The sequence below is a fragment of the Euleptes europaea genome, chromosome 6 (assembly GCF_029931775.1).
Source record: "Euleptes europaea isolate rEulEur1 chromosome 6, rEulEur1.hap1, whole genome shotgun sequence".
In the NCBI taxonomy this organism is placed as follows: Eukaryota; Metazoa; Chordata; class Lepidosauria; order Squamata; family Sphaerodactylidae; genus Euleptes; species Euleptes europaea.
The window spans coordinates 3966993-3993787 of NC_079317.1; the positions used below are offsets into that span (position 1 = coordinate 3966993).

General features: G+C 47.2%; 1 pseudogene; it reads right to left on the bottom strand.

The window, feature by feature from the left end:
• Positions 1-7626: 7626 nt before the first annotated feature.
• On the bottom strand, positions 7627-23644 carry LOC130478873 (zinc finger protein 883-like; annotated as a pseudogene).
• Positions 23645-26795: the final 3151 nt, after the last annotated feature.

The window sequence follows — 26795 nt, forward strand, 5'->3', positions numbered from 1 at the left end:
GGCGTTTTTTGCCGGCTGTTCCCACTCTTCCTCCTCGCTGGAAGAGGGGGACGGGGTGGTGGCTTCCGGGGAGCCGTCCGAATCAAAGACGGTATTTGTAATCCGGGACCCCGATGGGACCGTAGAGTCGGATGCCCCATCCTGGGGGCGCGCGTGGAGAGCGGAGGGTGCGCCGGAGCGCCGGCTCAGTGGTCCACTTCTGCGGCGAGGCTGGCTGTCGGCGGCCGGTTTCGTCGGCTCGGCCTGGGTTTGGCGGGGGGGGGTCGGACGGCCTGAGCGAGAGGGGCATTGCGATGCAAAGTGACCCTTTCCCCCGCAGATCAGGCAGACGCCGGCCTCGAACCGCTTGCGGCGTTCCGCGGCCGAGAGACCCCCGCCACCCCCTTGCCGGAGTTCCCGGCCACGGTCACCTCGGGGCCTGGGGTCTCGCCCAAGCCGTTGCTTGGACAAGTTCAGGAGTTGTTTGCGATTCTCGATGTCAGCAGCATGGCGAACCCAACCTTCCACATCCGGGGGGTTCCCTTGCATGAAGGCCCAATGTTGGAGGTCTGGGTTGAGACCCTCCCTGAAACATTGTACCAAGGTAGCTTCACTCCAGTCCAGAATTCGGCTAGCCAGTGACTGGAACTCACTTGCATACTGCGCCACCGACTTAGTCCCTTGGCGCAGTTGCATCAGGGAGGCTTTAGCCCGCTCACCCAGAGTCGGGTCCTCAAAACGGTTTCGGAGTGCTACCATGAACTCGTCCAGGGTTCGCAGCACCGGCGAGCGGAGTTCATACTGCAACACCATCCAGGCAGCCGCCTCCCCTTGCAGTAAGGAAGCCACGTACTGCACCCGGGACTCCTCAGAAACGAAGGTTCGGCCTTGTTCCCGCATAAAAATGTCTACTTGGACCATAAAAAAGGTCAACTGGTCTCCCGACCCGTCATACGTGACTTTCAGGTCCCGACGGGCCGGGGGGGCAGGGGTTGCGGGCGGAACTACCGGCGCCCCGTCTGGGGGAGCACCGGCTGGAGGTTGCAACTTCAGCGCATCTAGGGTCGTGGCCATCTCACCCATTACGCGTTGCATGATCTCCATCTGCTCCTGCATAGCCCGGCGGTCTTCCTGCCACTGCTTTCGTTCTTCCTCCATGAGGGCCTCTTTGCGGGCCGGGTCCCCTTCGAGTCCCGTGCTGGGGAAGGCCAACCGGCGATCCTTCGCCGCAGTCCGCGAGAGCGACCAGCCCTTGGGAGAGTCCAGCCAATAAGTAAGCCCCCGGGGACGTTCGTCCCGATCTTGGTCGGGGGCGCGACCCTTCGGTTTCTTTGGCTTGGCTCCCTCCTCCTTCGGGTCCGGCTTCTCCGGCTCGTCCGGTTCCTTGGGGGCATCGGGGTTAGGGGTGGTGTCCTCGTCGGCTGACATTCTGTCCAAAGCGGTACAGCTGCAGTCCGAGAGGCAAGGACTTGCAACTTAATGTGAGAGATCCCCCTCTCTGAGTTTGCTTCTCCAAATCAGTTGCTCAGACGTTGATACAGAAACAATAGATTTATTGAAGCCTTCAGGAGATGAGACAGGCACAGGTAGAAAGTTGCAAGTGAGGGGCTATACGGGTTTACAGAATATATTGACTCCAGGGCACTGGGGCACTGGGGTTCACACTTATTGTTATGGGAAGTTACAAGCTTGGCATAATACAAAACATCAGACGGATCCCAGGAAGTCTGGTGCGGCTATCACACTTCCAAGGCCGCACCGGCCTGAGGGAGTACTGGCAGGAAGAACAGCGGGGGGGAAGATACATGGGCCATCAGGCCTGGCGCCTGAGACCAGAAGGTGTGAACTGCTTTTACGAGTTCACTGATAACACCGCAGGTGATGGAAAGCAGAGACACAAAGACAGAGACCCTCACAGCTGCCTTCTTTCCAAGCTAAACAGCCCCAAGCATTTTAACCGCTCCTCATAGGGCAGTTGCTCTAGTTCCCAAATCATTGTGGTTGCTCTTTTCTGCCCCTTCTCAAGCTGTGCAATACCCTTTTTTAGGTGTGGTGACCAGAACTGTACGCAGAATTCCAAGTGTGGTCTCACCATAGATTTGTACAAGGGCGGTATGATAGCAGCAGTTTTATTCTCTATTCCTTGTCTAATTATGGCCAGCTTGGAATTTGCCTTTTCACAGCAACTGCACACGGGGTTGACATCTTCATTGAGCTATCCACTACTACCCCAAGATCCCCTTCTTGGTCTGTCACTGCCAGCACAGATCCCATCAGTGTATATGAAGTTGGGATTTCCCCCCAATAGTAACTGCTTACCAATACTTTTATTAAGTTCTCACTGCTTACTAAATTCTGTTTAATGCATATTAGAGGAAAAGATAACCAACTGAACAAGTTCCCTTCTTAAGAATGGTTTTGACTTCTATTTATATTCTTCCATACCAACTGAACTTACATAGGTTATGAAAACAGCTTCAGGTGGGTATCTTTGTTGGTCTGCAGTTAGTGTGTGTGTGTGTGTGTGCTGGGGCTGTGTAAAGTGCCATCAGGTCACATGTGGGGCTCTGGCTCTGCCTGCCACACCATGCCCCCTGGAGCCAGAGGGGGTATTTGAGTCAGTGGCGCCTCCTCGGCCTCAGACCACTTTGAGGGTGAGTCAGAACTGCCCTCTCCCTCAGAGGAAGCCAGGATCGCTGACAACTGTTGCTTAGTGATTTCCCCCAGCTCCTCTCCTCCCCGGCATCAGCTTGTCACTGCTCTTTTATACCCTTCTCCCTGGCAGCTCCACCCCTTCCTCCCTTAACCCCTCCCCCCTGGAGTCCATATAAGGGAAGACTTTCTTCAGCCTCCTCCCCTGTTTGCATGTGGGTCTGGGCGTCCTCGCCCTCTTTCAGACCGCGCCCGCCCAACAGCTGATCCGCGGACTGGCAGTGTGACAGTGGATCAGCTGGCTTGCTCCCAGTCGCTTTGCCACTTTCTTTGTTGCTCGGTCCTGCTCCCGGGATGTCCGGCAGGTCAGTCGGCAAGCCCTGTAGGGGGTGAGGAGAGCATGGGTGGTGGCTCCTGCCTCACCGCTCCGCCCAGCGATGTCCGTTCCCTTCCCTCGAGCTTGGGAGGGGAGGTGCTTCTCCCGGGCTGGAATTCCCCGGCGCCAGGTACCTCTCTGTCTCTCCCTCCTTCCTTGGTGAGGTAATTGGCTTAGGGGGTGAGGGAAGGTAGACATCACAGCTGACTTATGGTGTCCACAGAAAGGGCCTTTCAGGGCAAATGAGAAGCAGAGGTGGTTTGCCAGGGCTTTCCTCTGCAGAGTCTTCCTTGGTGTCTCCCTTCCATGTACAATCCCCACTTAGCTTCCAAGATCTGACCAGATTGGACAATACCATGCTGACTTCCCTCCATGTTATTCTACAGCAGTGGTTCCCAACCTTTTTTTGACCAGGGACCACTAGGACTTTTTTGTTCGGTGCAGGGACCCCAAGGTTCAAAATAAAAATTCTGAGAATTTGAAAATAAACTTTAATCATAACTGTTAAACATTAAACTTAGAATATTTAAATATATATTTTTATAATAGAGAACTTTTAATTGAAAATATTAATTTATTATGGGTTTATAACTTTGTTTCAAGGACCTTAATTTAGTTCTCGCGGACCCCTGGGGGTCCATGGACCCCTGGTTGGGAACCAGTGTTCTACAGCAAGAGAACAAAATAGAAGTTTGGCACCACCTTAAGGACCAACAAAATTTTCCAGAGTAGAAGCTTTGTGGATCAACGTTCATTTTGTCAGATCCAAATACAATTAAAGACCCATCAACCCTTTTATCCCAGTCAGAAGGAGGCAGGCATGTTACAAATGCAAGTCAGCACGCAGAAGTACAATGCACAATGTAATCAGCAGGATCAGATTTGGAGAAATACACAGAGGTGGGAAAGGGAGAAAATTTGCACTTCTAGCTATGAAATCTGCACTTCTAGCTGTATGATTAACATCAATACAGGTAATTTATACGTGGAGTGTATCATTCCCCCACCCACGACTGGCAAGATTACTTGAGAACAGGCATTACATTATAAAATACAAAACAGAAAAACACAAACCAAGCTATTTGAGCCCATCTCCTTTGAGTAACGCAACCAAGCTGTTCTGGGTTTGGAGCAGTAACTCACAGACTTTGAGCTGAAAAGGATTTATTGAAAAATAAAAAAAAGGGTTAGACATACAAGTTGCATATCTGTACCAATAAAGCAGCACAAAAACAAGAGAGTGAACTATCTAAATATTACTAAGCCTTCCCTCTCAGTATAATAATAGATAGCTTACAATTACAAAGGCTGTTACCATATATGGAACGAGAAATGCCTGATGTTCAAGCTGGATTCAGAAAAGGAAGAGGCACTAGAGATCATATTGCAAATATATGTTGGTTACTGGAGCATACGAGAGAATTTCAGAAGAAATTCAGCTTGTGTTTCATAGATTACAGCAAAGCTTTTGACTGTGTGGATCACGAAAAGCTACGGCTGGTTTTAAAGGAAATGGGTGTGCCACTACATCTGATCATTTTGATGCACAACCTGTACTCTGGACAAGAGGCCACAGTTAGAACAGAATCTGGAGAAACGGAATGGATTCCAATTGGCAAAGGTGTCAGACAAGTGTGTATTTTATCTTCCTATCTCTTCAATCTATATGCAGAACATACACTTAGGAAAGCTGGATTTGATTTAGATGAAGGTATGGTGAAAATTGGAAGGAGGAACATTAATAATTTGAGATATGCCGATGACACTACATTATTGGCAGAAAATAGTGAAGATCTGAAAAGACTACTCCTGAAAGTTAAAAGAGAAAGTGCCAAAGCAGGACTACAGCTGAACATCAAGAAAACAAAAGTAATGACTACAGGAGAATAACACAACTTTAAGGTTGAAAATGAGGCAATTGAAATTGTTCAAGACTTTCTATTCCTTGGCTCCACCATCAACCAAAAGGGAGACTGCAGCCAAGAAATCAGAAGGAGATTGGGACTGGGAAGGGCAGCCATGAAGGAGCTAGAAAAGATTTTGAAGTGCAAGGATGTGTCACTGGCCACCAAGATTAGATTAATTCATGCCATCGTATTCACTATTACTATGTATTGGTGTGAAAGCAGGACATTGAAGAAAGCTGATACTCCAAGAGAAGTACTTTCCACATTCCAGGTATTTATATGGCTTCTCCCCTGTGTGAACCCTTTGATGTCTAGTTTGGTTGTCATTCTGAGACAAGCACTTTCCACACTCCAGGCATTTATGTGGCTTCTCCTCTGTGTGGACCCTTTGATGTTGACTTGGCTGGGTACTTTGAGAGAAGTCTTTCCACTCCAGGCATTTATATGGATTCTCCCCTGTGTAAACCCTGTGTTTAGTTAGGCTGTCATTGCAAGAGAAGCACTTTCCACACACCAGGTTTTTATATGGCTTCTCCCATGTGAAACCTTTGATGTCTAGTTAGGAGGTTATTCCGATAGAAGCATTTCCCACATTCCAGGCATTGATAGGTCTTCTCCCCTGTGTGAACCCTTTGATGTCTAGTTAGGCCATCATTGCAAGAGAAGCACTTTCCACACTCCACACATTTATATGGTGTGTCCCGTGTTATCCTCTGATGTCTAGTTAAGATGTCATTCCAAGAGAAGATCTTTCCCCACGCCAGGTGTTTATATGGCTTCTTCCCTGTGTGGATCCTTTGATGTTGAGTTAGCTGGGTACTTTGAGAGTTCTTTCCACACTCCATGCATTTACCTGGCTTCTCCCCTGTGTGAACCCTATGATGTTGAGTTAGCTGGGTATTTTGAGAGCAGCACTTTCCCCACTCTAGGCATTTATATGGCTTATCCCTTCTATGACGTTTTTGATGTTGAGTTAGGCCGGCTTTCCAATAGAAATTTTTCCCACATTCCACACATTTATATAGCTTCTCCCGTGTGACTTTTTTGATGTATATTGAGTGTGCCATTCCGCGAGAAGCACTTTCCACACTCCAGGCATTTATATGGTATTTCCCCTCTATGATTTCTTTGATGTTGAATTAGGCTGGTATTCCAAGAGAAGTACTTTCCACATTCCAGGCATTTATATGGCTTCTCCCCTGTGTGAACCCTTTGATGTTCAGTTAGCTGGGTACTCCAAGAGAAGCACTTTCCACACTCTAATGCATATCAAAAACTAGTCGTCTGTTAGAACAAATCAGAATTCAGTCTCTTGTTCATTGCTCTTAAGGAATATCAAATAGGCCAAAAGGGTCCCGACATCTTACCAAGCAGGGGTCCTTCAATCTCTGACTGCTGAGCTTCAGCCCAAGGAAAACTGATTTGGTCTTCACAAGCATGCATAGTCATAGAGAAAACTTATCTATCTGATCAGTCTCTGAAGTCACTTATCACAATCATGCAACTCCTTCTAGGTATCTGGTTGGCTATTGTGCTAAGCAACGTCAGCACAAACACATCTGTTCACATCTGATGAGCACATTTCTGAAAAAGTTAGGTAGACTGCCATAAGCTATCTCATCAAAAAACCTTCCCAGCTAAAATACTTTCTCAGGCCTAGAAACTACAAGCAAAGGATGACATAACTAACAGGTGTCTCCTTGGACTGGGGATGAGATCATTGCTACTGTGACATGGGTTTGGACCATTAACTCACACCCTTACAGCTGAAAAGGTTTTACTGAACAGAAAAATAAGGTTTAGAAATACAAGTTGCATATCTGTAGCAATAAAGCAACACAAAAACAAGAAAGCTAACTATCTAAATACTTAGCAGATCTTACATAGCCAGCTGTTACTTGAGGCATGAGGTATTTAAAGCATCATACAAATTCTTTCTGGCAGCATCTTGGCAAGGAGGATGGAGAGGATAAAGAAAGGAGAAGGAATCGGGAATGACTATCTTCTGAATAGGCAGTTCTTATGCAAAAGCTGACTGCAAACAGGTGACTCCCAACTACCTCTCACTGGGCTGCCTCTTCCAAACCTTCTGGCTGCCATGCACCTTGCAACCCCCTCCCAGACATCCCAAGGAAGGAGCAGATCACCCCCTCCCAGACAGAAGTTTCCAGCTGAACTGAATCAACTAATTAGCCAGGCTTGAGAATTGTCCTTGGGAAGAGGTTTACATGTAAGATACCTGCAAGAGAAAAACAGGCCTCTGGTGGAAAAGTACAGGCAAAAATGGATTCTGTCTTGACTGTCAGCCGAGGATAGGACTTGCAATAATGGGTTTAAATTTCAGGTGGAAAGGAACCATCTGGATATAAGGAAAACGTTTTTACAGTAAGAATTGTTCAACAGTGGCATTGGCTACCTAGGGAGTTGGTGAGCTCCCCTTCACTGGAAGTCTTCAGACAGTGGCTGAACAATCACTGGTCAGGGATGCTCTAAGTGGATCCTGCATTGAGCAAGGGGTTGGACTAGATGGTCTGTATGGCCCCTTCCACTCTTAAGATTCTATAATTCTGTGAATTTATTTAAAAACCCACTTTGTCTTCAGTAGCCTTTCATCAAACTTTAGTAGTTTTGGGGAATCCTGCAGTTTTACACAGCATTTTTCCACACTCCAGGCATTTATATGGCTACTCCCCTCTGTGAACCCTTTGACGTTTAGTTAGGTCTGGGGGACATCTGGGAACCTGTGTGAGCCCTTTGATGTTTAGTTAAGTCGCTACTCCAAGAGAAGCACTTGCCACCCTCCAAGCATTTATATGGCTCCTTCCCTGTGTGAACACTTTGATGTTGAGTTAGCTGGCTAGTCCGAGAGAAGCACTTTCCACACTCCAGGCATTTATATGGCTTCTCCTCTGTGTGAACCCTGTGATGATTAGTTAGGGCGCTACTATAAGAGAAGCACTTTCCAGGCATTTATATGGCTTCTCCCCTGTGTGAACCCTTTGATGTTGAGTTAGGTGGCCATTCTGAGAAAAGCTCTCTCCACACACCTGGCATTTATATGGCTTCTCCCCTGTGTGGACCCTTTGATGTTGAGTTAAGTGGGTACTGAGAGAGAAGCACTTTCCACACACCTGGCATTTATATGGCTTCTCCCCTGTGTGAACCCTTTGATGTTGAGTTAGGCTGGTACTCCAAGAGAAGCACTTTCCACACATCTGGCATTTATATGGCTTCTCCCCTGTGTGGACCCTTTGATGTCGAGTTAAGTGGTTACTGAGAGAGAAGCACTTTCCACACACCTGGCATTTATATGGCTTCTCCCCTGTGTGAGCCCTTTGATGATGAGTTAGGTTGGTACTCGAAGAGAAGCACTTTCCACACATCTGGCATTTATATGGCTTCTCCCCTGTGTGAACCCTGTGATGTTGAGTTAGATGGCCATTCTGAGAGAAGCACTTTCCACACTCCAGGCATTTATATGGCTTCTCCTCTGTGTGAACCCTTTGATGTTGAGTTAGGCTGTCACTGCAAGAGAAGCACTTTTTACACTCCAGGCATTTATATGGCTTCTCCCCTGTGTGAACCCTTTGATGTTGAGTTAGGTGGCCATTCTGAGAAAAGCTCTCTCCACACACCTGGCATTTATATGGCTTCTCCCCTGTGTGGACCCTTTGATGTCGATTTAAGGTGGTACTGAGAGAGAAGCACTTTCCACACACCTGGCATTTATATGGCTTCTCCCCTGTGTGAACCCTTTGATGTTGAGTTAGGCTGGTACTCCAAGAGAAGCACTTTCCACATATCTGGCATTTATATGGCTTCTCCCCTGTGTGGACCCTTTGATGTCGAGTTAAGTGGGTACTGAGAGAGAAGCACTTTCCACACACCTGGCATTTATATGGCTTCTCCCCTGTGTGAGCCCTTTGATGATGAGTTAGGTTGGTACTCGAAGAGAAGCACTTTCCACACATCTGGCATTTATATGGCTTCTCCCCTGTGTGAACCCTGTGATGTTGAGTTAGATGGCCATTCTGAGAGAAGCACTTTCCACACTCCAGGCATTTATATGGCTTCTCCTCTGTGTGAACCCTTTGATGTTGAGTTAGGCTGTCACTGCAAGAGAAGCACTTTTTACACTCCAGGCATTTATATGGTTTCTCCCCTGTGTGAGCCCTATGATGTCGAGTTAAGTGGGTACTGAGAGAGAAGCACTTTCCACACACCTGGCATTTATATGGCTTCTCCCCTGTGTGAGCCCTTTGATGTTGAGTTAGGCTGGTACTCCAAGAGAAGCACTTTCCACACATCTGGCATTTATATGGCTTCTCCCCTGTGTGAACCCTGTGATGTTGAGTTAGCTGGCCATTCTGAGAGAAGCTCTTTCCACACTCCAGGCATTTATATGGCTTCTCCTCTGTGTGAACCCTTTGATGTTTAGTTAGGATGTCACTGCAAGAGAAGTACTTTTTACACTCCAGGCATTTATATGGTTTCTCCCCTGTGTGAGCCCTTTGATGTCGAGTTAGGTGGGTACTGTAAGAGAAGCACTTTTCACACTCCAGGCATTTATATGGCTTCTTCCCTCTGTGAAGTCGTTGATGTTTAGTTAGGTTGCCATTCCAATGGAAGTACTTTCCACGCTCGAGGCATTGATAGGGCTTCTCCCCTCTGTGAACCCTTTGATGTTTAGTTAGGTTACCATTTTGAGAGAAGCACTTTCCACTCTCCAGACACTTCTCTGGCTTCTTCCTTGTATATATCCTTTCATCTCTTGTTAGTGCACTACTGTAACGGAAGCTCTTTCCACATTCCAAGCATACATGTGTTTTCCAGCGTGTTGTACCGTTCTGACACGTTTTAACACCATATTGGCAGCTGAACCTTGTCTCTTTCATGGCACCCTTATGCTTTGTCTTTCTTTTCATCATTTCTTCTTGGGTTGAGATCTCTGGTTGTTTTCTGCTCTGAAAGCCAGCCAGTTTCTTCCTCTTCTTCTCTTTTGCTTTCCTTTTCCTTCTTAACTCTCGCCTTGGTACGGCTTGATCTTCAGATTTCCCTTCGTCATGCAGATCTCCGTCTTTTCCCACCACCACCCTTGCAGATTCCTTCTCCCTCACCACCTCCCTCCCTTCTGGAACTGCAAAAGAGAGACAGAAATATAAAAAGAATAAAATGTAGAAATATCAGTTAGCAGGTACAGTTTTTTTGTCTTCATGTAGGACTGGCTGCTTGCTCTTGCTCAACTGCAAAATGCAGTGTGGTGGAGCGGTCACAGTTTCAGACTAGGATCTGGGAGACCCAGGTTCAAATCCCCACTCTGCCCTGGAAGCTTAGTGGATGACTTTGGGTCAGTCACATCCAGGGCCTGGCGCCAGCCCTCCTACCTTCCCCAGGCCTCCCTAATGCCCCCCCACCACACTCACCGAACGGCCATGGTGGGGAGGAGGCAGTTGGCCTAGGGGCTTCCAGGCGGGGAAGAATACTGGGTTAACACAGCAAGGCCTGAGGCTCTTTTCAGACTGTGAAAAGAAGGTCTCTTGGGGCCCAAGACTCGACCCTCGGGAGAGGCAGGGCTTGCGGGGGACGCAGCTCTGGCAACGCAGCCAGGGGGAGCTGTAGAGCAGGCATCCTCGCCTGGAATTGCCACGACAATGGAGAGCCTCCCAGGCAGAGGAAAGGCAGGAAGAGCAAGGGAGTGTACATGCTGGATTTAGAGGGAGAGGACCAGGGGGATAAAGGGGGCACTTGCCAGATAGCCAAAGAGGAAAATGGCTGGAAGGGTCTGAGGCATTTGTCTGGACTCTGCAGCCTGGGGGGAAACAAATCCTTTGATTGAGGAGTCTTGCCCCATTCTGGCAACTGCTCCTGACCATGGCAGAAGGAAATTTGAACACACTGGAAAAAACACACAGTGGGGTGCAACACGGCTCAGTTCTGGGGGGGAAGAGTGGAGGACAAGTCTAAGTAGCATTATTCCTAACGACGTAACTGGACTGAAGCCAAAAGGATGTTCAGTTGTTGACATGAATGGACGCAAAAGCAAAGTCCAAAGCTGCTCAAACCAGATAATCAGAACATGGAAGGTGAGAAGCATGAATCAAGGTAAGCTTGATATCGTAAAACGAGAAATGGAACATTTAAACATTTCAATCCTGAGAGTGACTAAACTAAAGTGGACTGGATTAGGACATTTTCAGTCAGAAAATTACAAAGTGTTTCACTTGTGAAATGACAAAAAAAACAGAAGAATAGGCGTTGCTTTAACAGTGAGGCGAGATGTAGCACAGGCAGTCAGGGGCTGTGAATGCAACGTCTGACTGAATCATATCAATCACACTTCAGGAGAAGCCTAGCAACATCACCATCAATCAACGTAATGCCCAAATACAGATGATGATGAGGAAGAGACGGAAAGCTTTTATGCAAGTGTCCAGGAAGAAATGGATCACATGCCTGAATAAGATATGCTGATAATCATAGGGGACTGGAATGCAAAAGTACGAAAGAAAGCAGAATCAAATATTGTTGGCAGATTTGGGCTAGGAGCATGAAATGAAGCAGGAGAGCGAACATTGTATATATGGACATCAAAGGATGGCCAATATAGAAATAGATTACATAATTGTAAGCAGAAGATGGAGAAGCTCTTTTCTCTCTGCTAGAGTAAGACCAGGAGCCAACTGTGGTACAGACCATGAATTGTTAATTTCAAAAATTAGAATAAACCTGAAGAAAAATACCAAAACATTCATAATGCCAAAATACAATGTCAGCAACATTCCTGAAGAGTTTAAAGACCAGGTAAAGAACAGATTTGCATTACTAAATTCAAGTGAATGAGAACAGCAAGAACTATGGGTTGAAACAAGAGATATTACCAAGGAAGAATGCACCAACACTATTCCTGTCACACAAAAGAAATGAAAAGCCTTGATGGATGACTGAGAAAACTCTTAAAATTGCTAAAGACAGAAGATAATCAAAAGTAAAAGGAGACAAAAACAGAATCAAACGTCGAAATGGACTGTTCCAGCGACACGCACGTAGAGACAAAGAAAACTATTATATTAACCAATATCATGAAAGAGAAGAGAAAAACCTAAAAGGAAGAGCAAGAGATCTGCTCCACAAGATCCAAGAAATCAAAGGGAAATCTAAAGCTGAAAGATCAACAGGGAAATACATTAACTGGACAAAATAAAGAAAAAGTGGGAACAATACACTGACAAACTATACAGAAGAAATGGAAGGATGACAGATTCCTACCAATAAAGAATCTTTGGAAGAAGAACCTGCAGTTTTAGAAAGTTAAGTGAAAGCTGCACCGAGAGCGTTTGGGAGAAACAAAACAGCAGGAGCAGACGGGAAGTCAATAGAGCTATTCCAAGCCACAGAAATGGAGTCCCTCAAAATCTTGTCAAGAATATGCCAACAAATATGGAAAACAAAATAATGGCTACAGACTGGAAACAGTCAATTTACATTCCAGTTCCAAAAAAAGGAAACATCAAAGAGTGCAGCAACTGACAAACCATCACATTAATTTTTCATGCCTGTAAAGTGAGCCTCAAAATCTTACAACAAAGACTGTTACCATACATGGAATGAGAAATGCCTGGTGTTCAGCCTGGATTCTGAAAAGGAAGAGGCACTAGAGGCACTTGCGTTTCATAAATTACAGTAAAGTTTTTGACTGTGTGGATCACGAAAAGCTATGGCTGGTTTTAAAGGAAATGGGTGTGCCACATCATCTGATTGTTTCGATGCGCAACTTGTACTCTGAACAAAAGGCTATTGTTAGGACAGAATATGGAGAACAAGAATGGTTTCCAATTGGCTAAGGTGTCAGACAAGGATTTATTTTATCTCCCTATATCATAAGGAATACTGGATTAGATTTAGATGAAGGTGGAGTGAAAATTGGGGGGAGGAACATTAGCAACTTGAGATATGCTGATGACACCACATAACTGGCAGAAAATAGACTTGAAACAACCACTGGTGAAAGTTAAAGCAGAAAATACAGTTGACCATCGAGAACTTCCAGGGTAAGGAAGGTGGGGGGGGGGTTTCCTGTCTGGGGCGGGGGGCATAGGAGGCCAGAGTTCTCCTCCCTGTTCTTCCAAGCTTCCAGAGAGATATTCCCTGATATACAGAACAGCATTCAAATGTTTAGTGCTTTCCTTTTCTGGCGCTGTAACATCCCCAGGGGCAGGAGTTCCATTCCTTACTCTGGGGCAAAAACAGTGGTCTCCTGAAATTCAAGAGTGCCAAAGGAAGATGCCATCCCCTCCCCTCTTCCGTGCTCATAATAAAAGGGAAAAGATCCTTACCCAGAGAGGTGAAGGTCGCATAATTTTCCTCCATAACTTCCCAGAAGAGTTTTCTTTGGCCTGAATCCAGCAGAGCCCATTCCTCCTCTGTGAAGAAGATGGCTACTTCCTCAAAGGACACTGCAGATCTCTGAAAGAGGAAAATAATGCCCAGTTCATCATCACTTCCTGACCTTGAGCATCCAACAAAGGAAGGAGAACCCCATCAGCTGCTGAATAAATAAAAAGAATGCAATACATCAAATCTACAGCAAGGAAAATTGCATTAGTTTTTTTTCCAGCCTCTGACAGTTATAATGTACTGGAAGTCTCCAAGAAATACAAACTCAGACAATTGCAAAGAACTGGGCTTCTCTCGGTCAAGTCAAATTAAAAGTTAAAAACAATTATAATGGAACGTAAAGCCGACATTGTACTATCTTGAACGTTTCACCCCAGAAATACATGGAAACTGTGTCTCCATGAGAAGGTTTCTGTTTTAAGCATTTTTGTCTGCAGAGGCATTCTGTGTTACTCTAAAGCTTCTCTCCAGCTCTGTAAACAGAAACAGGCCTAATAAAGGTCAACATGTCTTTTTTAAAAAACTCTTTAAGTTTATTTTATAATAACCACCACCACAACAAAATAAAAATATAACAGAAGGTTAAACATCGTACAGTTGATATGATTCAATACTCAGTTCCAATATATGTTCCAATATAATACATCGGTGGTTTTTCCAGAAATCATATCACTTAGCAGCAACATGTCTTTTGTTTCATTTTTTTCCTAACACACCCAAAGCATATCCACCCTCGGGCATACGATTGATGGGGCCTCACAGGTGAGGGATGTAGGGCACAGAACATCCAGCACCCACCAGCCGCCTCGGGGTCCTTCCCAGAGATTTGTGCCTTGTGCAATGACTGCAGTTTGTACAACATGTGCTTGAATTGCAAGTAAGCTACTGTATGATCGCAAAACAGATTCTGGGTTTCAAACAAAAGGCAAAGAGAAACATATTGCAGAAGTATTGTCGAAGGCTTTCACGGTCAGAGTTCATTGGTTCTTGTAAGTTATCCGGGCTGTGTAACCGTGGTCTTGGTATTTTCTTTCCTGACGTTTCGCCAGCAGCTGTGGCCGGCACCTTCAGAGGAGTAACACTGAAGGACAGTGTCTCTCAGTGTCAAGTGTGTAGGAAGAGTAATATATAGTCAGAAAGGGGTTGGGTTTGAGCTGAATCATTGTCCTGCAAAAAGTAACAAAGGTAATATGCTAACCACAGGATATATTAGTCAGTTTTGATGTTGTACCCCTCTTTACCAAGGTTCCAGTAAAAGACACAATCTCATTGATTAACCAGACTTTTCCAGAAGATATAACAGCATTATTTCACCATCGTCTGACAACAAGTTATTTCCTATGGGATAAAGAATTTTATGAACAGATTGATGGAGTAGCTATGGGAAGTCCACTCAGTCCAGTAATAGCAAACTTTTACATGGAATATTTTGAAAAGACAGCATTAGAATCGGCACCTTACAAACCTACAGTCTGGTTCAGGTTTGTAGATGACACATTTACTATTTGGAGCCACAGTGAAGAAAAATTAATGGACTTTCTAAACCATCTTAATAATATCCATCCAAACATTCAGTTTACCATGGAAAAGGAAATTGAGGGTAAACTCCCATTTCTTGATACCCTTGTCATCCGTAAAACAAACTTTCAGTTAGGTCACAAGGTCTACCGGAAACCAACTCACACAGATCGCTACTTACACAAAAACTCCAACCACCACCCCTGACAGAAAAGAGGAATAATCAAAACATTAATGGACCGTGCAAGACGGATCTGTGAACCACAGTTTCTCAAGGAAGAAACTAATCATCTAAATCACGCACTGCTAGCAAACGGCTATTCCAAGAATGAAATCAGAAGGGCCATTAAACCAAATAAAAATCAGAAAACTCAGGAAAAACAGTCTCCCATAGGAAAGGTATTCTTGCCATGTATTAAAGGAGTCACTGATAGGATGGAGAAACTTTTGAAAAAACATAACCTACAAACAGTGTTTAAACCCACCAAGAAAATGCAACAGATGCTACGATCAGCCAAAGACAAAAGAGACCCCCTTACCTCTGCAGGAGTATATCGTATACCTTGCAGCTGTGGAGAAGTTTACATCGGGACAACAAAACGCAACATACAAACAAGGATAAAAGAACATGAAAGATACTGCAGACTGGGCCAACCTGAGAAATCAGCAGTGGCTGAACATGGACTGACACAAACAGGACAGAGTCTTATTCCAAGACACTGAAAGACTGGACAATTCTACCAACTATTTTGTCAGATTGCACAGAGAAGCCATTGAAATTCATAAACATCAGCACAACTTTAACAGAAGAGAGTTTAAGAATGAATAAGGCTTGGCTTCCTGTCTTGAAAACCTCCAGACTAACAAAGACTACAGTCCACAATAGCCATGCAGATTAGCTTTGGATTTCACACATTAACAGATCACTTCAGGATACAATGGTTCCATATTAACATACCACACTGTCATGAGCACATTATCTTGATACTTACAGGACAATGGTTAGCACATTACCTTTGTTACTTTTTGCAGGACAATGATTCAGCTCAAAGCAAACCCCTTTCTGACTATATATTACTCTTCCTACACACATGACACTGAGAGACACTGTCCTTCAGTGTTTCTCCTCTGAAGATGGCTGCCACAGCTGCTGGCGAAACGTCAGGAAAGAAAATACCAAGACCACGGTTACACAGCCCGGATAACCTACAAGAACCAATACTGCAGAAGAATCACTACATTGGGGACTGGGGGAATTATTCTTAAGTAGAATAATGTCCTTATGTAGTGAAGTGTGCTGGGTGACCTTGAGCCAGTCACAGTTCTCTCAGAACTCTCTCAGCCTCACCTACCACAGAAGAGGCCACGTGCACACAGCGGAGTGGTGTGGGCGGGGGGAGGGGGAGAAGGGAGGGATGAACAAGGTGCCCTGAAAGCAATGCCGTGACCCTGAGAAAATGGTCCGCTTTCGCCATGCCTTTTGGCAGCCGGAAAAAATCAGCTTCCTGAGAAAGCAGCAACTCCCTGATCCCCCCAAACAGACCTTGCCAGAGAAACATCTCTCTCTGTTCCCCCCTTCCACCTCTTCTACTTCCACTCCCGTTCACATGAAGTTTCTCTCCCTCCCCTATTCTTGCCCAAGAGCTGTTGAGGAAACCCCAAACTTACCTTTCCTGCAAAGGTGCAAGAGCCAAATTCTCCCTCCAGCCAGGGGAAACAAGAAAGAAGAGAGGCCCTGGGGAATTCCACGTCCCATCTTTTTCCATCTCCTCCTCCAGGAAAAACCACCCCCTGGGTGAATCTCTCTGGTGCTTGCAGGGTCTTCTGGGAAATGTAGTTCCCTTCAACAGCAAAACACAAAGAATGAAAAATGTTTCAATGTTTTTGGGAATGTGGAAGAGAAAGTTTCATTGTGCATTTGTTGTTATGCGACTTCAATAAATAAATCTCTGTGGTTTCCTTAACGCCCCTTTTCAGTGACCTCTGCCCCAATGTTTTTGGGAATTCGGAAGAGAAGGTTTTGTTGTTCGTTTGTTGTTTTGTGGGGCAGTTTCATATGTACATCAAGAAATAAATCTGTGGTTTTCTTTAAAAAAAAAAAAACCTTTTCAGTGACCTCTGTCCTCTTCAGGCTCAATACAAAACTTACCTCACAGCAGAGACCCAAATTCTTCCCACTGGCTACCTTAAGAACATCTTGTCACTGCGGGGAAGGCTTATACCATACAAAAACAAAAAGGAATCAGTGTGGAACCGGAGACACAGTGGGAAATGAGGTGCCCCCCACAAAAGCCATGCCAAACATGGAAGGAATTGCAACTTGGAAAGAATCATAATCCCCACTCCCCATCCCGCTAAGCGCTTTGTGCCGTGGAAGCGACGATTGATGGTGGAAGACAGAACTCGGGTGTCTCAAAACTGGCCACCCGCTTCAGGAGGAGGATGCGACTTGCAGTGCCAAAAAGGAATTGAATCGGACCCTCCTGCCACAGATTAGCTCTACTCCATCCCTCCGTTCTTGGAAATGGATGCGAAAGTTTCCTCAGGAGAAGCCAGGAAAGTGCAAGTACTGGAGACAAGCGGGTGGAAAAGATCCATTCTATGAAAAAACACAGGGGGTTTAAAACTTCTCTCTCCTGGCAGAGCTTGCATGTGGCAGTAGTTGGCATGTTGGACTTGGCCCATGGAGATCTGGGTTCGAATCTCCAATCTGCCACTGAGGGTTGCAGCCTGACATTGGACCACTGGGTCTCAGCCAGACCTGTCTCACAGGGTTGTTGTAAGGCGTAATGGAGGAGAGGAATACAACATATGATGCTTTGTGTCCCCACAGAAGAGAATGGCAGCACAGGCAGGCAGGCAGGCAGCAAAATATCTCCCCCATACAAAACATAGGGAGATTCCCTGAGCTAACAGAACCAGCGTGGTATAGTGGTTAGAGTGTCTGAAAAGGATCACAGAGACCCCGTTTCAAATACCCAGGGCTCTTCCTAGATGCTTCCTGGGTTATCTTGGGCCAGGTGTACACTCTCAGCCAGAACTACCTTGCAGGGTTGTTGTGAGGATAACATGGAGGACAAAAGAACGATTTAAGCTGCTTTTGGTCCCCACTGGAGAATATGAGGTACAAATTATCCAGTTGCGTATTTGTGGCAGGCAAAATTAATCATATAATAGTATTTTTTTTAATTGCCTTCTTTTTTTTTAGGTTTGCATACTGCTATGCAGAGCAACCCTGGCTCTTTATATAGCATGTATTTATTGCATCCTAATACTGTTTCACTGTCTTATATTGTTTATATTTGATGATCACTGAAGAACATCTGGTCGAAACACATCTGGTCATGCATTTCTGATTTGTCTTATACAGAAATATATTGTATCGATTTTTGCTAATACACATTTATAGATATCGTTTGGTTACATATTTTTGATTTGTTTTTGTACTTTAAGTAAAAAGTTATACTTTGTTTCCGTTATTGATAATGTACATATTGTTTCTCTGCAACTTCTTACTCCTTGGTTTTGATTTTTGTTGCAGTTCTTCCATGATTGTTCCATTCACTGCCTACTTAGAACCAAGGGGAATGAATGTGGCCTCCACACCTCACATGAGAGGAGTCCTGGCTAAAACACTCCACCCACAGAGGCTTGTGAATCCTACCCAATTCCAAAACGCTCAGGATTTTTTTAGGATTCCAGACATGTGTTCTGTAGAGGCTGCAGTGGAGATGTGGAATGTGGAGCTCCTCGAAGCTATCTACAAGGTTGCACCTCACTAGGGTTGCCAGGTCCCTCTTCCCAACTGGCGGGAGATTTGGGGGGCGGAGCCTGAGGAGGGCAGGGTTTGGGGAGGGGAGGGACTTCAATGTCATAGAGTTCTTTAGATAGCATAGTAAGGATAACATGGAGGACAGAAAAACGATTTAAGCTGCTTTTGGTCCTTCTTTTTTTTAGCTTTGCATACTGCTATACAGAGCAACCCTGGCTCTTTATATAGCATGTATTTATTGCATCCTAGTACTGTTTTTGAGCCCTGTGGCTCAGAGTGTTAAGCTGCAGTACTACAGTCAAAAGCTCTGCTCACGACCTGAGTTCGATCCCAACGGAAGTCGGTTTCAGGTAGCCGGCTCAAGGTTGACTCAGCCTTCCATCCTTCCGAGGTCGGTAAAATGAGTAACCAGCTTGCTGGGGGTAAAAGGAAGATGAGTGGGGAAGACACTGGCAAACCACCCGCAAAACAAAAATCTGCCTTGGAAACGTCGGGATGACGTCACCCCATGGGTCAGGAATGACCCAGTGCTTGCACAGGGAACCTTTACCTTTACCTTTTAGTACTGTTTAATTGTCTTATATGGCTTATATTTGATGACCACTGAAGAACATATGGAAAAAAAACACATGCATTTCTGATTTGTCTTATACAGAAATATATTGTATCCATTTTTGATCATACGTATTTATATATGTTGTTTGGTTACATATTTCTGATTTGTTTTGGTACTTTAACTAAAAAGTTATATTTTGTATCCATTATCATTTCTCTGCAATTTCTCTGCAACTTCTTTGTTTTGATTTTTGTTGCAGTTCTTCCTTTACTATTCAATTCACTGCCTGCTTAAAACCAAGGGGAATGAATGTGGCCTCCACACCCCGCTTGAGAGGAGGCCCGGGTAAAATGCTCCACCCACAGAAGCTCAAGAATCCTACAAGATTCCAAAACGCTCTGGGGGATTTTAGGTTTCCAAACATGTTTTGTTGAGGCTGCAGTGGAAACGTGGAATGTGAAGCTCCTTCAAGCTGTCGGCAAGGTTGCCCCTTGCTGACTCTTACCAAATCGGACAGACCTTGCTATCGAGCTCAAGGTAAGACCTATGATGGCCGCAAAGAAAGCTTCCTCCTCGGCTATTACAGCATCACCTAGTTCACGTTCCCCCCAACAGTTCCAGGTAGCCTACCAACTGCTGGTGCCTAAATCTGAGACTCTCATGTCCCAGGAACAGACAATGAGCTGTGCTACTTTTGCCAAGGTTTTTGCTGGTCAGATCAGGATGTCAGTTATAACATAGGTACACCAGAAGGAAGGCCTAATACTTTGGTATTTATGGACCATTTTGAACCAATTTCTGTGATGGGTGTTGATCCTGGGATCTGTGAAGGCCACTACTTGTACCTGGGATACTTGTCGTTACGTGGGGCAGCTTCATATGATAAAACCATGCAAGGGCCACATCAACAAACCCTTACTGCATCTGTTATAAATCAGTCACTAATTCCAGGCACCTTCCCTCAGCCACTCAAAGAGGTGGTTAAGAACATAAGAAAGGCCCTTCTGGATCAGACCAAGGCCCATCAAGTCCAGCAGTCTGTTCACACAGTGGCCAACCAGGTGCCTCTAGGAAGCCGCCAAACAAAACGACTGCAGCAGCATTGTCCTGCCTTTGCTCCACAGCACCTGATATAACAGGCCAGATACTGGAGAGAATAGGTATGCATCATGACCAGTAGCCATTTTGACTAGTAACCATGGATAGCTATTGAGCTCATGGCAAGACCTATGAAGCGATGGTGATGGCAACAAAGAAAACTTCCTCCTCAGCTATTACAGCATCCGCTAGTTCACGTTCCTCCCAACTGCTCCAGGTAGCAACTGCCGGTGTCTAAACCCCAGCCTCTAATGTCCCAGGAACAGGCAATTATATGGGATACTTTTGCCAAGGTTTTTGCTGGTCAGATCAGGATGTCAGTTATAACATAGGTACACCCATTTCTGTGATGGGTGTTGATCCTGGGATATGTGAAGGCTACTATTTGTACCCAGAATCCTTGCTGTAAGGATTTGCTAGCAGGAACCTAACAGGATATTGTCCATCTCTCTCAATCGGAGCCCTCCTCATCAACACATTCACAGCATAAATGTATTAGCATCAATGCCCTTTAAGCTCTCTTTTTCAGGCCCTGTAAGATCCCCAGGAACGGAAGCTCCATTCTTTCTTCTCTGGCAATCAAAAGTATGTTCTGAAATTCAAGAGGGCCAAAGGAAGAAGCCAGTCCCACTGTTCTCTTTTGTGTTCATGGTAAAAGGGGAAAGATCCTTACCCACAGAGCCCATGGTCTCGTAATTTTCCTCCATAACTTCCCGGTGGAGTTTTCTTTGGCCTGGATCCAGCAGAGCCCATTCCTCCACCGTGAAGAACACAGCCACCTCCTCAAAGGACACTGGTGATCCCTGAAAGAGGAAAATATGGCCCAGCTGATCTTCTATTCCTGTCTCTGAACATTCAAGAGTGAAAGAAGAACCCCATCGGCCAGTCAGTTGAATGAAATAAAGTAATACACTAAACTGATGGCAAGAAAAACTGCATTCTTTTTTTCCAGGCTCTGACAGGTATAATATACTTTATGTATTTACCTTTAGTTTTTTTTTTTAAAGAAAAAAAATAACAGACGAGGGGAAAACTCAAAATCCAGCAACTAAAAAAAGCATACACAGAGACATATAACAACAGTGGTGGCAGACCTACCACTAAGTCTCAATGAAACGTTTCCAAATATCTAAAAATAAGTCCATACTCAATAGTCATCTATATGCCACGTGTTCAAATACTGATAAAGTTCTAAGGTCCTCAAGCCATTGATTTACCAGAGGGGGGCTTTTATTTATCACTCCACTGTTGTAATAATACAACCCCTTCAGCTGCAGTCAGGGCACAGAGTCTAACAAAAAATTGATGCAAGCTAACAACTTCCTGGCACAAAAACCCGATGACTGACCGGACACACCGAAAGCCCATTTCTGCTACAGGGGCAGAACATGGCCAAACGCCTCGTTGGGGGTCGGACTGTGGAGGGTGGGGGGAAAGGGCACTGGAAGTGCAGCCAGCTAAGGGTGGGGAGGGGGTCAGCTAAGGACAGACAAGGGACGCGGCTGCTGGATCAGACCAAGGGGTCCGCCTAGGCCAGGGGTCTCCAGCATGGGGTCCGCAGACACCTTTTCCGTCGCCCACCAAATGTTTCTGGGAAGTGGGGGGAGCGAAGAAGGGTTTTCGCCTCCTGGGCTTCCACGGACTATTTGATTGGCTGCGCAGGTTTTTTAAAAACGTCGCTTTGGCGGCAGCAGCTGTCCCCCCCCCCCCCGCCCAAAAGGAGCTTCACAGTGGGGCTGAAGCTCAGCCGTGGAAGACATTGGGGGGGTCTGGCCCCACCTCCTGACGAAGCCCCTTTGCTGCTGCTGCTCTTGCTGCGCCCACCCTGCAGTGTCTGACCTCCCAAACTGGGTCCGCAGGCTGAAAAGGGTCGGGGGGACCCCCGGGAGCTGGGGGGCTCAGCAGGGAAGAAACGCAGGGCTGGGGGGTTGGGACACAGGAGAGTGGCAACCACCACCACCCCAAGGCCCAGATCTCCCCCCCTCCCGAGTCTCACCCCACATCTGCTTTATGACCCCCCCCAACCCCACTCACCTTCCCCGCAGCAGCCCTGCAAGACCCGGATTCCCCCTCCCGCCGGGGGGAAGGAGCAGGGAGAGGAGGAGGAGGAGGAGGCCCCCGGAGGGACCCCATGGCGCCCCCAGACCCCTTTGTCCTCCCTCCCCTCCTGCACCCAGGACACGCGGGGATTGCCCCTCGCAAGGCCTTCTGGGAAATGTAGTTCCCGGTAACAACCGGACCCAGGCGGAACGATGGAGGCGGAGCCGAGGAGTGGCCAATCCGGGTGGGGAGAGATCTGGAGGTGGAGCCTGGCGAGGGGGGGCAGGGTTTCGGGAGGGGGGAAATCAGCGCAATCACTTCCAAAGCAGCCTTTCCCCCCAGGGGATCTGAGCTCTGCAGCCTGGAGATCAGCTGCAATTATAAGACAGCTCCAGGCCTCCCCTGGAGGTTGGCAACCGTCAAACCAAAGCATTTGGGACCGTGGAGGAGAAGTTTTTTCTCTCCTCTGGGGCTGAGAGTTGGGGCGGCTTCCTACGCGGGGGCCCCTGCAAGAGAGACCAGCTGGAGAGATGCTGGAAAGGGGAAAGAAAACCTTTTCTTTGGTTCTTGTAGGTTATCCGGGCTGTGTGACCATGGTCTTGGTATTTTCTTTCCTGACGTTTCTCCAGCAGCTGTGGCCGGCATCTGCAGAGGAGTAACACTGAAGGACAGTGTCTCTCAGTGTCAAGTGTGTAGGAAGAGTAATATGTAGTCAGAAAGGGGTTGGGTTTGAGCTGAGTCATTGTCCTGCAAAAAGTATCAAAGGTAATGTGCTAATCATTGTCCTGTAAGTATCAAGATAATGTGCTAATGAGGGAATGGTATGTTAATATGGAACCACTGTATCCTGAAGTGATCTGTTAATGTGTGAAATCCAAAGCTAATCTGCATGGCTATTGTGGACTGTAGTCTTTGTTGGTCTGGAGGTTTTCAGGACAGGAAGCCAAGCCTTATTCATTCTTAAACTCTCTTCTTTTCTGTTAAAGTGAATCCCTGGCATTGGGCCAGAACTCTATCAACCATACGCTGGAAGGTTGCTGCCGCCCCATGGAGGCCAAACGGCATTACTGTAAACTGATAGAGCCCGGAAAAAGTTGCAAAAGCCATTTTTCTTTATCCTCCAGCCTCATGGGAATCTGCCAGTAGCCTTTCGTGAGATCGAGAGCGGACAGATACCTAGCGGTGCCCAGTTGGTCTATAAGGATGTCGGCCCAGGGCATAGGGTACGCGTCAAACTCAGCTATCTGGTTGACTGCCCGGTAGTCGACACAGAATCGGACACTGCCGTCCAGCTTGGGTACCAGGACAATGGGACTCTGCCAGGAACTGTTCGACGGTTCGATGACTCCCATTTTTAACGTCTTGTCTACCTCCCGTTCCACCTCTTCCCACCTCTTGCGGGGCACTGGTCGCCAATGGGATCGGGCCACCTTTCCTGGTGGGGTCCGGATGGCATGGAAGACACCCTTGATTCGTCCCAGATTTGTGGAAAAGACGGGCGGGAGGTTTGCTATTGTTTCTTGTAGTCGCTGCTGCTGTGCCCGTGTGTCAGCACTTGCCCTATTCAGAACCAATAACCACTGCAGGAGACAAACTGGTCCCAGGAAGATGGTTTACTGGCAGCATAGGTAAGCAGAGCATACAGGATCTAAGACAGCAATGGAGGGCACTGGGATACACTTGACTATATAAAAGCATAGCAAAAAGCATTCAGCATTCAGCAGCTTAGGACAGGTTCATGAGATTACAATTTCAAAACAGTCTAGAGATGCCTCCGTTCCCACGGAGAACTGTCTACTTCAAAGAGTCCTAAAATGCAAAACAGTCCTTGGGAGCAAGTTGGTGGAAAAGTGAAACTGAGACACAGGCCTGACATTCTGCTCCCCTTAGGGGCCCCTCCCGGTCGGCAAGGGGGACGGTTTATCGGGGTAGGCGGTGTGGAAGGCGTGCACCAGGTCCGGGGCGGAGACATCTCGTGCTTTCACCCATTCATCGTAGGCAGGGGGGAAGTGTTTCCAACGAACCAGATACTGTAGGGACCTATGACATATACGAGAGTCTAGAATCTTAGACACTTCGAAATGTTCCTCCCCCCCCCCCATCACAGGCTGCTCAGGGGGCGGTTCCGGGTGCCAATCTGAGGAGGCGACATGAGGCTTGAGGAGACTAACATGGAAGACAGAGTGGATAAGTCTCAGGGTTTTCGGAAGAGCCAGTTCTACAGTGACAGGGTTAATTATCCGGGCGATGGGATATGGCCCCACGTACTTGGCACTGAGTTTATGGCAAGGTCGGGTGGACCGCAGATTCTTGGTGGAAAGGTACACTAAGTCTCCCACTTGAAAGTCTTTACTGGGAGAACGATGCTTATCTGCTTGAGCCTTGTATTTGCGCTTGGCCCTGTCTAGATTCTTTACTAGCCAGGGCCAGGTGTTGCAGGTGGCTTGAGTCCAGGAATCCACCTCGACACTCCCCTCCACCCCCGTCATATCCACATGAGCAATGGGGCCGAAATCCTGACCGTACACTACATAGAATGGACTAAAACCTGTAGATTGATGCACAGCATTATTGTAAGCATATTCAGCAAAAGGCAACAATTCAACCCAATTATCCTGATGGTAATTGGCACAACAGCGTAAATAACATTCCAGGACAGCATTGACACGTTCAGTTTGCCCATCCGTTTGGGGGTGATAAGCGCTAGACAAACCCTGTTCCACCCCCACCAACTTGAGAAATGCTTTCCAAAATTTAGCCACGTAGCTACTTCCGCGGTCGCAATTACGCGGAAAGGAATGTAGACGGACAATATGTGACAGGTCGAGAGGGGTTTCCAGATTAAGGGCTGGGGAATTCCATAGGGTATCTTCTTCGGAAGAAGGAGAACTGTCCCCCACTGGGGCACTTGTAATCCGGGACCCTACGGGGTCGATTGGTGTGGGAAGGTTGGACGATTCTCTGATGTGAAGTGCAGAGGGTGTGGGTCGTCCTGGCGCTGCGCTGCGGGTGGCCGCGGTGCCTCTGCGTTGAGGTCGTCCTCGAGCTTGGGGCGGTATGCTGGGGCGAGTGGTGTCTGGACGTTGAGGGCAAGCCGATGCAAAATGACCCATTCCACCGCAAACGAGACAGGCCCCTCTCTGAAACCGTGACTTGCGATCCAGAGGGGGTCGGGTTTGTCTCCACGGGTTGGGAGTCAAAGGTTTGGTGGGAGGCTTTTGTCCGCCCTTCTCCTTGGTTCTATTTCGGACTAGCGAAATGAATCGCCGGCGGCTTTCAACTTCCTCAGCCAGTAAAATCCAATCCTCAAGAGTATCAGGATCACCCCGCATATAGGACCAATTTAAAATGTCCGGGTGCAATGCCTCACGAAAGTAGTGGATGAGGGTAGCTTCGGGCCAGTCCACTACCTTACTCGCGAGCTGTTGGAATTCATCTGTGAATTCCCGAACTGGAGAGGAGCCTTGCCTAAGTTGTAAAAGTTCCGCTTTGGCTCTCTCTCCCATGAAGGGATCCTCAAAGCGCCGCTGCAAGGCGAACATAAAATTATCGAGGGAACGGATGGTGCGGGACCGCGTATCAAACTGGAGAATCATCCAGTCGGCCGCTTTGTCCGTTAACAGGGAGGCAACGAAACGGACACGGCTATCTTCGGTTGGGAAGAATTGTCTTTGCTCTCTCATATAACTATCCACGTGATGCAAAAAGCGGGGTAAGGTTTTGACAGAACAGTCATAATTAACTTTCAGATTTGGCGGTCTCCATGGCACTGGGGGTACAGGTGGATAACCAGGAGCTGGGACTCCTGGTAAGGCAGGTGCTACAGGCCCTCTCTCGGGCGCTGCGGGGCCAGAAGCTGCGGGTCCTCCGCCCGGAATCACGGGTCCCCCACCAGGTGCGACGGGACCTCCGCCAGGGGCAACAGGTCCGCCTCCAGGCGCGACGGGACCCCCGCCAGGAGCTGCGGGACCTCCGCCCGGAGGAACCACCGGAGCAGCTGGTTGTTGTGGTGGCTGCTGCGGTACCCCGGGAGCGGGGGCAACGGGCGCAGTTTGAGCCCATTGCAACTGGTCGTTGTCCCTGAGTACTAAGGCTAGGTGCTCCTGTAAGCATGCTACCTGCTCCAAAAGGTCCATATTTTGGTTACGTAGCAAAAACACCTGGTCGTCAGAGCCGCCAGTCCGGCGAGACTGGCTGGTCCATAGATTAGCGGCCCAGAGAGACTCTCCAGTATATAAGTCCTCATCGTCAGAATCGCTTAGTTTCTCGGGCAAGTCCCCCGCCAACCTGGGGGACCGTAGAACGCTACGGGATGGAACGAACGACAGGGAGAATGGGGGTAATTCATAGCCCCCGGGCTGTCGGGGGCGCGCGCCGGTCCGCACCCATTCGAAGGCTAAGCGCTCCCTCTCCTCCTGTTCTGCCCGAGCCTTTGCCTCGGCTTCAGCCGCCGCCCGCGCTTGCTCCTCCGCTTTCTTGCGCTCAGCCAGGGTCAGGTCGGCT